This window comes from Oncorhynchus nerka, linkage group LG8, assembly GCF_034236695.1.
Source record: "Oncorhynchus nerka isolate Pitt River linkage group LG8, Oner_Uvic_2.0, whole genome shotgun sequence".
Taxonomy (NCBI): Eukaryota; Metazoa; Chordata; class Actinopteri; order Salmoniformes; family Salmonidae; genus Oncorhynchus; species Oncorhynchus nerka.
Genome location: NC_088403.1, coordinates 12,403,296 through 12,415,083, shown reverse-complemented (window position 1 = coordinate 12,415,083; position 11,788 = coordinate 12,403,296).

Below are 11,788 nucleotides of genomic sequence, written 5' to 3'. Positions count from 1 at the left end.
CTCCTTCCGTGGCCTCCAACTGCTCTTAAACGCTAGTAAAACCAAATGCATGCTTTTCAACCGATCGCTGCCTGCACCCGCATGCCCGACTAGCATCACCACCCTGGATGGTTCCGACCTTGAATATGTGGACATCTATAAGTACCTAGGTGTCTGGCTAGACTGCAAACTCTCCTTCCAGACTCACATCAAACATCTCCAATCGAAAATCAAATCAAGAGTCGGCTTTCTATTCCGCAACAAAGCCTCCTTCACTCACACCGCCAAGCTTACCCTAGTAAAACCGACTATCCTACCGATCCTCGACTTCGGCGATGTCATCTACAAAATGGCTTCCAACACTCTACTCAGCAAACTGGATGCAGTCTATCACAGTGCCATCCGTTTTGTCACTAAAGCACCTTATACCACCCACCACTGCGACTTGTATGCTCTAGTCGGCTGGCCCTCGCTACATATTCGTCGCCAGACCCACTGGCTCCAGGTCATCTACAAGTCCATGCTAGGTAAAGCTCCGCCTTATCTCAAATCACTGGTCACGATGGCAACACCCATCCGTAGCACGCGCTCCAGCAGGTGTATCTCATTGATCATCCCTAAAGCCAACACCTCATTTGGCCGCCTTTCGTTCCAGTACTCTGCTGCCTGTGACTGGAACGAATTGCAAAAATTGCTGAAGTTGGAGACTTTTATCTCCCTCACCAACTTCAAACATCAGCTATCTGAGCAGCTAACCGATCGCTGCAGCTGTACATAGTCTATTGGTAAATAGTCCACCCATTTTCACCTACCTCATCCCCATACTGTTTTACTTATTTACTTTTCTGCTCTTTTGCACACCAATATCTCTACCTGTACATGACCATCTGATCATTTATCACTCCAGTGTTAATCTGCAAAATTGTAATTATTCGCCTACCTCATGCCTTTTGCACACATTGTATATAGACTCCCCCTTTTTTTCTACTGTGTTATTGACTTGTTAATTGTTTACTCCATGTGTAACTCTGTGTTGTCTGTTCACACTGCTATGCTTTATCTTGGCCAGGTCGCAGTTGCAAATGAGAACTTGTTCTCAACTAGCCTACCTGGTTAAATAAAGGTGAAATATTTTTTTTTTAATAAAATAAAAAAGTTTTTTTCGTAGCTAAACGTGATGAACAAAACGGAGCGATTTGTCCTAAACAAATAATCTTTTTGGAAAAACGGAACATTTGCTATCTAACTGAGAGTCTCCTCATTGAAAACATCTGAAGTTCTTCAAAGTTAAATGATTTTATTTGAATGCTTTTCTGTTTTTTGTGAAAATGTTGCCTGCTGAATGCTAATGCTAAATGCTACGCTAGCTATCAATAATCTTACACAAATGCTTGTTTTGCTATAGTTGAAAAGCATATTTTGAAAATCTGAGATGACAGTGTTGTTAACAAAAGGCTAAGCTTGAGAGCTAGCATATTAATTTCATTTCATTTGCGATTTTCATGAATAGTTAACGTTGCGTTATGGTAATGAGCTTGAGGCTGTATTCACGATCCCGGATCCGGGATGGCTAGAATCAAGAGGTTTTAAGGATCGTACCCTTTTTTTCAATTTTCGCCTAAATTGACATACCCAAATTTAACTGCCTGTAGCTCAGGACCTGAAGCAAAGATATGCATATTCATGATACCATTTGAAAGGAAACACTGGGAAATTTGTGGAAATGTGAAATTAATGTAGGAGAATATAACATTGGATATGGTAAAAAATAATACAACCTCCCTATAGATACACAGTCACTATAAAGGACCTGTTTAACATCAACAACAAACTAACTGAAAAACATGTAAATCAAGACAAATGTGAACAGCTGAGTAGTGTGTGTGTGTGTGTGTGTGTGTGTGTGTGTGTGTGTGTGTGTGTGTGTGCGTGTGTGTGTGTGTGTGTTTGTTTGTGTGTGCGCGCGCGCAAGTGTGTGTGTGCATGTGTCGGTGTGTTTGTGTGCGTGTCTGTGTGTCTGTGTGTTACCTGAATGTTAAAAACCTGTTAAGGAGGCTGTGAATTTTCGCAGCTTTTTGTTAAAAATCGCGCAACATTTCAAAGTCCTGCTACTCATGCCAGGAATATAGTATATGCATATGATAGGTATGTGTGTATAGAAAACACTCTGAAGTCTCTAAAACTGGTTAAATCGTGTCTGTGGCTATAACAGAACGTGTTTAGGAGTAAAAATCCCTCGAAAAGCTGTTCACCAAAAACCCCAAAGAAATATTAATCCGCCAGTCAATGTATTGTCTAAGGCGACAGACAAAAAACGAAGAATTCAGTACAATTCCTACAGCTTCCACACGATGTCGCCAGTACTGGCATTGTTTTCCTGCTTTATCCTTGGTTAGATGACGTCAGGGCACTTCCTTTCTTGGGGCTCGCCCCAGGATGTTGTGAAATGGAAAACATGGACGATGATTTCAAGACTTGCTGCTATCGAATACAGATCGCCCCGTGATCAATTTTATAGATTATTAACGTTTATTAATACCTAAAGTTGGTTTAGAAAAGTAGTTTGAATTTATTTGTAAAAGTTTATAGGCAACTTTTGTAATTTTAAAAAGTGACGTTGCGTCTTGTAAAAGGGAGTATTCCTGGCTCAGACCGGTCTTCAGAAAACAACATTTTGCCTATACAATGACGGATTTAATCGGGAAAAAGACCCAATTGTGATGTTTATGGGATATATAGGAGTGCCAAGAAAGAAGCTCGTCAAAGGTAATGAATGTTTTATATTTTATTTCTGCGTTTTGGGTAGCGCCGGCTACCGCAAAATCTGTTGTTTAGGTGAAGGTCTGGTATTCTGGGGGGTGCATGCTATCAGATAATAGCTTCTCATGCTTTCGCCGAAAAGCATTTTACAAATCTGACTTGGTGGCTAGATTCACAACGAGTGTAGCTTTAATTCAGTACCTTGCATGTGTGTTTTAATGAAAGTTTGAGTTTTATCGAAAACTATAAGTGGCGCTCTAAAATTTCCGCTGATTTGATCCCGCCACAGGAACCAAATTTCTAAGCAGGCCATTCTAACCAAGAGAGACTTTGTAATTTCTTCAAACGATCATCTTTTATTTATTAAGAATTGCAATAATGAAGCTGGTCGACCCCACACTCTTGAGTGTAAGGCAGAGAGCTCAAAGGTACAGAAAAAACAGAGGTCCTATATAGCAGACCTAGAAATGCTTAGTCATGGCTGGTTCCACCCCTCCCATGTAGATCGGGGCATCATAAGCTCATCTTGTGGTTATGTTCACCGGGTGTTGTTTCCCCGTACCCTGGCTTAGTTTCTCAGAAGCATAGATGATTAGAAACAAATAGGGGTTTGTTCTATTTCTCAGGCTATCTCGATCTCGGCTCACACCATGTCCTTGACTATACCCACAGACCAGCTGCAGGGAGCTAGAGGGGAACCATTCCTTTACAGAAGCACAGCATTTGTAGTTATGAAAATCTCTTACTATTGTTAAGCATATAATTCAACAATCAATATTCAACAAAGCAGGTAAATACGTAATACAGTTTTCACACATCAAAGTTCCTGTAGATTGTTAAAACAGGATCTCACATACTGCAGTTGCACCCAAACGGCTCTTATCTGTACGCCCAGACCCATGACTAAGTCACACAAGACAAGCCTATACTAAAATATAACAATGGATAATTCTCCAAGTAAAAATAGCATAGTATGTTCAATTAATCTACATAGGTAATTCAATCATTTCCTCCATAATGGTTACATAAGACAGGTTTCTTAAGGCAAAAACAATAGTAGGGTGATTAGTCGGGGTGGATGAGTGGGCATATAACATGAACGTCTAGCAACCCCAAGGTTGCGTGTTTGAATCTCATCACAGAAAACTTTAGCAACTTTGCAATTACTTTTTAGCTACGTTGCAACTACTTATCAAGTTAGCTAACCCTTCCCCTAACCCGTTAAGCTAACCCTTCCCCTAACCCTTTTAGCTAACCCTTCCCCTAACCCTTTTAGCTAACCCTTCCCCTAACCCTTTTAGCTAACCCTTCCCCTAACCCTTTTAGCTAACCCTTCCCCTAACCCTTTTAGCTAACCCTTCCCCTAACCCGTTTAGCTAACCCTTCCCCTAACCCGTTTAGCTAACCCTTCTCCTAACCCTTATAGCTTACCCTTCCCCTAACCCTTATAGCTAACCCTTCTCCTAACCCTTATAGCTAACCCTTCCCCTAACCTTAACCCCTAGAGCTAGTTAGCGTTAGCCACCTAGCTGTTAGCAACAACAAATTGTAATTCGTGACATATATGATGTTTAACAAATTCGAAACATATCGTGTGAATTGTTATTCATAATATATCATACAAAATGTATAATGTACATTCACAAATGAAGATACCATACGAAACGTAACATATCATAGTAAATGGAGTGTTTTGGTTTTATATACGCACAAAACAATACGAAATGCTCTGAGACCATGTTGAGAAAACCAGGCACAGCATCATGCTATGGGGATGTTTTTCAGCGGCATGTAATGGGAGACTGGCAAGGACAGAGGGAACAATGAATGGATCCAAATACAGGCAAATCCTATAATCCTAACTATAGACTGTGTCACGTTCTGACCTTTATTTCCTTTGTTTTGTCATTATTTAGTATGGTCAGGGCATGAGTTGGGGTGGGCAGTCTATGTTTGTTTTTCTATGTTTTGGGTATTTCTATGTTTCGGCCTAGTATGGTTCTCAATCAGAGGCAGGTGTCATTAGTTGTCTCTGATTGAGAATCATACTTAGGTAGCCTGGGTTTCACTGTGTGTTTGTGGGTGATTGTTCCTGTCTCTGTGTTTTGCACCAGATAGGGCTGTTTTTGGTTTTCCACGTTTAATGTTTTGTAGTGTTCGTGTTTATCTTTTTTCATTAAACATGAATCAATATAACCACGCTGCGTTTTGGTCCGCCTCTCCTTCACCACAGGAAAACCCTTACAGACTGAGGCAAATATTTATGTTCCAACAAGACAATGACCCCAAGCATACAGCTAAAGCAATACTGGAATGACTTCAGAACAAGAATGTGAAAGTCCTTGAGTGGCCCAGCAAAAGCCTAGAATTGAGCCCATTGAAAATCTGTGGATTGAAGGATTTGAAGATTGCTGTTTTTCGCCGCTCCCCATCTAATTTAACAGAGCTTGAGAACAGAACAGAGCGTGAGAAAAGGAAGAATGAGAGAAAAAACCCTAATCCAGATGTGTAAAGCTGATACAAACAAACCCAAGACGATGCAAATCTGTAATCGCTGCCAAAGCTGCTTCTACAAGTATAGACTAGTATAGGGGTGTGAATACTTACGCAAATTTGATTTCTGTATTTCATTTTCAATACATTTGCAAACCATTTTTCTATTGATTGATGTGTAGCCTACATTGGGCCTTTATGATGTCCTTTACAAATCAAATCAAAGTACATTTTATTGGTCACGTACACATATTTATCAGATGTATGTGAGTGAGTAGTGAAATGCTTGTGTTCCAGCTCCAACAGTGCAGTAATATCTCCTTTCTTTCTGCAATGTTCCCTTTCTTTCTGTGTCACCAAACGTTTGCATAATATTAAAGTGACCAGGTTGTTAGGGCCATACTGGCCAAACATTTTGTTCTTATATTTATATTATAATAGAGATGTGTGTACATGTGCTTTCATATTTAGAAGCAACGTGGAAAGCAGTATCGTTGTTGTTTTGGAAGAATCTGTTGAGTTCATGCTGAGACAAACCAAAAAGGAAAATCCCTACATACACACGAATGAAACTGTCAGTGAAACTGATATAACACAGTCGATCAGCATTTGTCTTGGCTTACTGTGTGTGTTTCTGGATAACAGTCAGGAAGTCACGCCTGACATACTTCCGACCACAACTCTATCTTCCTGATTCCTGCTTACAAGCAAAAAATTAAAGCAGGGAGCACCAGTGACTCGGTCTATAAAAAAGTGGTCAGATGAATCAGATGCTAAACTACAAGACTGTTTTGCTATCACAGACTGGAACATGTTCCGGGATTCTTCTGATGGCATTGAGGAGTACACCACATCAGTCACTGGCTTTATCAATAAGTGAATCGAGGACGTCGTCCCCACAGTGACTGTACGTTCATACCACAACCAGAAGCCTAGGATTATAGGCAACATTCGCACTAAGCTAAAGGGTAGAGCTGCCGCTTTTAAGGTGCAGGACTCTAACCCGGAAGCTTATAAGAAATCCTGCTATGCCCTGCGACGAACCATCAAACAGGCAAAGCGTCAATACAGGGCTAAGATTGAATCATACTACACCGGCTCCGGTGCTCGTCTTATGTGGCAGGGCTTGCAAACTATTACAGACTACAAAGGGAAGCAAGGCCACAAGCTGCCCTGTGACACGAGCCTACCAGACGAGCTAAATCACTTCTATGCTCGCTTCGAGGCAAGCAACACTGAGGCATGCATGAGAGCATCAGCTGTTCCCGACGACTGTGTGATCACGCTCTCCGTAGCCGACGTGAGTAAGTCCTTTAAACACGTCAACATACACAAGGCTGCGGGGCCATACGGATTACCAGGACATATGCTCCGGGCATGTGCTGACCAACTGGCAGGTGTCTTCACTGACATTTTCATTGAGACTGTAATACAAACATGTTTCAAGCAGACCACCATATTTCCTGTGCCCAAGAACACAAAGGCAACCTGCCTAAATGTCCACAGACCTGTAGCACTCCCGTCCGTAGCCATGAAGTGCTTTGAAAGGCTGGTAATGGCTCACATCAACACTATTACCCCAGAAACCCTAGACGCACTCCAATTTGCATACCGCCCAAACAGATCCACAGATGATGCAATCTCTATTGCACTCCATACAGCCCTTTCCCACCTGAACAAAAGACACCTATGTGAGAATGCTATTCATTGACTGCAGTTCAGCGTTCAACACCATAGTACCCTCAAAGCTCATCACTAAGTTAAGGATCCAGGTACTAAACACCTCTCTCTGCAACTGGATCCTGGACTTCCTGACAGACCACCCCCAGGTGATGAGGGTAGATAGCAACACATCTGCCACGCTGATCCTCAGCACTGGAGCCCCCCAGGGGTGCGTGCTCAGTCCCCTTCTGTACTCCCTTATTCACCCACGACTGCATGCCCAGTCACGACTCCAACACCATCATCTGGCCGGGTGGTGCCAGAATAACAACCTATACCTCAAAGTAACCAAGACTAAGGAGATGATTGTGGACTACAGGAAAAAGAGGACCGAGCATATCCCCATTTTCATCGACGGGGCTGTAGTGGAGCAGGTTGAGAGCTTCAAGTTCCTTGGTCTCCACATCACCAACAAACTAGAACGGACCAAACACACCAAGACAGTCGTGAAGAGGGCACGACAAAGCCTATTCCCCCTCAGGAAACTAAAAACATTTGGCATGGGTCCTGAGATCCTCAAAAGGTTCTACAGCTGCAACATCGAGAGCATCCTGACCAGGCGGTGTCAGAGGATGGCCCTAAAAATGGTCAAAGACCCAGCCACACCAGTCATACGCTACTGCTACTCTCTGTTCATCATATATGCATCATCACTTTAACCATATCTAAATGTACAAACAACCTCAATCAGCCCGATTAACCGGTGTCTGTATATAGCCTCGCTACTGTATATAGCCTCTCTACTGTATATAGCCTCGCTACTGTATATAGCCTCTCTACTGTATATAGCCTCTCTACTGTATATAGCCTCTCTACTGTATATAGCCTCTCTACTGTATATAGCCTCTCTACTGTATACAGCCTCTACTGTATATAGCCTCTCTACTGTATATAGCCTCTCTACTGTATATAGCCTCTCTACTGTATATAGCCTCTCTACTGTATATAGCCTCTCTACTGTATATAGCCTCTCTACTGTATATAGCCTGTATATAGTCCTCTCTACTGCCTCACTACTGTATATAGCCTCTCTACTGTATATAGCCTCTCTACTGTATATAGCCTCTCTACTGTATATAGTCCCTCTACTGTATATAGCCTCTCTACTGTATATAGCCTCTCTACTGTATATAGCCTCTCTACTGTATATAGCCTCTCTACTGTATATAGTCCCTCTACTGTATATAGCCTCGCTACTGTATATAGCCTCTGTATATAGCTACTGTATATAGCCTCTCTACTGTATATAGCCTCTCTACTGTATATAGCCTCTCTACTGTATATAGCCTCGCTACTGTATATAGCCTCTCTACTGTATATAGCCTCTCTACTGTATATAGCCTCGCCACTGTATATAGCCTCTCTACTGTATATAGCCTCTCTACTGTATATAGCCTCACTACTGTATATAGCCTCTCTACTGTATATAGCCTCTCTACTGTATATAGCCTCTCTACTGTATATAGCCTCTCTACTGTATATAGCCTCTCTACTGTATATAGCCTCTCTACTGTATATAGCCTCCTCTACTGTATATAGCCTCACTACTGTATATAGCCTCTACTGTATATAGTATATAGCCTCTCCACTGTATATAGCCTCTACTGTATATAGCCTCTACTGTATATAGCCTCACTACTGTATATAGCCTCTCTACTGTATATAGCCTCACTACTGTATATAGCCTCTCTACTGTATATAGCCTCTCTACTGTATATAGCCTCTACTGTATATAGCCCCTCTACTGTATATAGCCTCTCTACTGTATATAGCCTCTCTACTGTATATAGCCTCTCTACTGTATACAGCCTCTACTGTATATAGCCTCTCTACTGTATATAACCTCTCTACTGTATATAGCCTCTCTACTGTATACAGCCTCTACTGTATATAGCCTCTCTACTGTATATAGCCTCTCTACTGTATACAGCCTCTATAGCCTCTACTGTATATAGCCTCTCTACTGTATATAGCCTCTCTACTGTATATAGCCTCTCTACTGTATATAGCCTCTCTACTGTATATAACCTCTCTACTGTATATAGCCTCTACTGTATATAGCCTCTCTACTGTATATAGCCTCTCTACTGTATACAGCCTCTACTGTATATAGCCTCTCTACTGTATATAGCCTCACTACTGTATATAGCCTCTCTACTGTATATAGCCTCTCTACTGTATATAGCCTCTCTACTATATATAGCCCCTCTACTGTATATAGCCTCTCTACTGTATATAGCCTCTCTACTGTATATAGCCTCTCTACTGTATATAGCCTCTCTACTGTATATAGTATATAGCTCTCTACTGTATATAACCTCTCTACTGTATATAGCCTCTCTACTGTATATAGCCTCTCTACTGTATATAGCCTCTCTACTGTATATAGCCTCTCTACTGTATATAGCCTCTCTACTGTATATAGCCTCTCTACTGTATATAGCCTCTCTACTGTATATAACCTCTCTACTGTATATAGCCTCTCTACTGTATATAGCCTCTCTACTGTATATAGCCTCTCTACTGTATATAGCCCCTCTACTGTATATAGCCTCTCTACTGTATATAGCCCTCTCTACTGTATATAGCCTCTCTACTATATAACCTCTCTACTGTATATAGCCCCTCTACTGTATATAGCCTACTGTATATACTGTATATAGCCTCTACTGTATATAGCTCTCTACTGTATATAGCCTCTCTACTGTATATAGCCTCTCTACTGTATATAGCTGTATATAGCCTCTCTACTGTATATAGCCCTCTACTGTATATAGCCCCTCTACTGTATATAGCCTCACTACTGTATATAGCCTCTCTACTGTATATAGCCTCTCTACTGTATATAGCCTCTCTACTGTATATAGCCTCTCTACTGTATATAGCCCCTCTACTGTATATAGCCTCTCTACTGTATATAGCCTCTCTACTGTATATAGCCTCTCTACTGTATATAGCCTCTCTACTGTATAGCCTCTCTACTGTATATAGCCTCTCTACTGTATATAGCCTCTCTACTGTATATAGCCTCTCTACTGTATATAGCCTCTCTACTGTATATAGCCTCTCTACTGTATATAGCCTCTCTACTGTATATAGCCTCTCTACTGTATATAGCCTCTCTACTGTATATAGCCTCTCTACTGTATATAGCCCCTCTACTGTATATAGCCTCTCTACTGTATATAGCCCCTCTACTGTATATAGCCCTCTACTGTATATAGCCTCTCTACTGTATATAGCCTCTCTACTGTATATAGCCTCTCTACTATATATAGCCTCTCTACTGTATATAACCTCTCTACTGTATATAGCCCCTCTACTGTATAGAGCCTCTCTACTGTATATAGCCTCTCTACTGTATATAACCTCTCTGTATATAGCTGTATATAGCCTCTCTACTGTATAGAGCCTCTCTACTGTATATAGCCTCTCTACTGTATATAACCTCTCTACTGTATATAGCCTCTCTACTGTATATAGCCCCTCTACTGTATATAGCCTCTCTACTGTATATAGCCTCTCTACTGTATATAGCCTCTCTACTGTATATAGCCTCTCTACTGTATATAGCCTCTCTACTGTATATAACCTCTCTACTGTATATAGCCTCTCTGTACTGTATATAGCCCCTCTACTGTATATAGCCTCTCTACTGTATATAGCCCCTCTACTGTATATAGCCTCTCTACTGTATATAGCCCCTCTACTGTATATAGCCTCTCTACTGTATATAGCCTCTCTACTGTATATAGCCTCTCTACTATATATAGCCTCTCTACTGTATATAACCTCTCTACTGTATATAGCCTCTCTACTGTATAGAGCCTCTCTACTGTATATAGCCTCTCTACTGTATATAACCTCTCTACTGTATATAACCTCTCTACTGTATATAGCCTCTACTCTACTGTATATAGCCTCTCTACTGTATATAGCCTGTATATAACCTCTCTACTGTATAGAGCCTCTCTACTGTATATAACCTCTCTACCTCTCTACTGTATATAGCCTCTCTACTGTATATAGCCTCTCTACTGTATATAGCCTCTCTACTGTATATAACCTCTCTACTGTATATAACTCTCTACTGTATATAGCCTCTCTACTGTATATAACCTCTCTACTGTATATAACCTCTCTACTGTATATAGCCTCTCTACTGTATATAGCCTACTGTATATAGCCTACTGTATATAGCCTCTCTACTGTATATAGCCTCTCTACTGTATATAGCTGTATATAGCCTCTCTACTGTATATAACCTCTCTACTGTATATAGCCTCTCTACTGTATATAGCCTCTCTACTGTATATAGCCTCTCTACTGTATATAGCCTCTCTACTGTATATAACCTCTCTACTGTATATAGCCTCTCTACTGTATAGAGCCTCTCTACTGTATATAGCCTCTCTACTGTATATAACCTCTCTACTGTATATAGCCTCTCTACTGTATAGAGCCTCTCTACTGTATATAGCCTCTCTACTGTATATAACCTCTCTACTGTATAGAGCCTCTCTACTGTATATAACCTCTCTACTGTATATAACCTCTCTACTGTATATAGCCTCTCTACTGTATATAGCCTCTCTACTGTATATAGCCTCTCTACTGTATATAACCTCTCTACTGTATATAGCCTCTCTACTGTATATAGCCTCTCTACTGTATATAACCTCTCTACTGTATATAGCCTCTCTACTGTATATAGCCTCTCTACTGTATATAGCCTCTCTACTGTATATAGCCTCTCTACTGTATATAGCCTCTCTACTGTTATTTTTCAGTGTCTTTTTACTGTTGTTTTTATTTCTTTACTTACCTGTTGTTC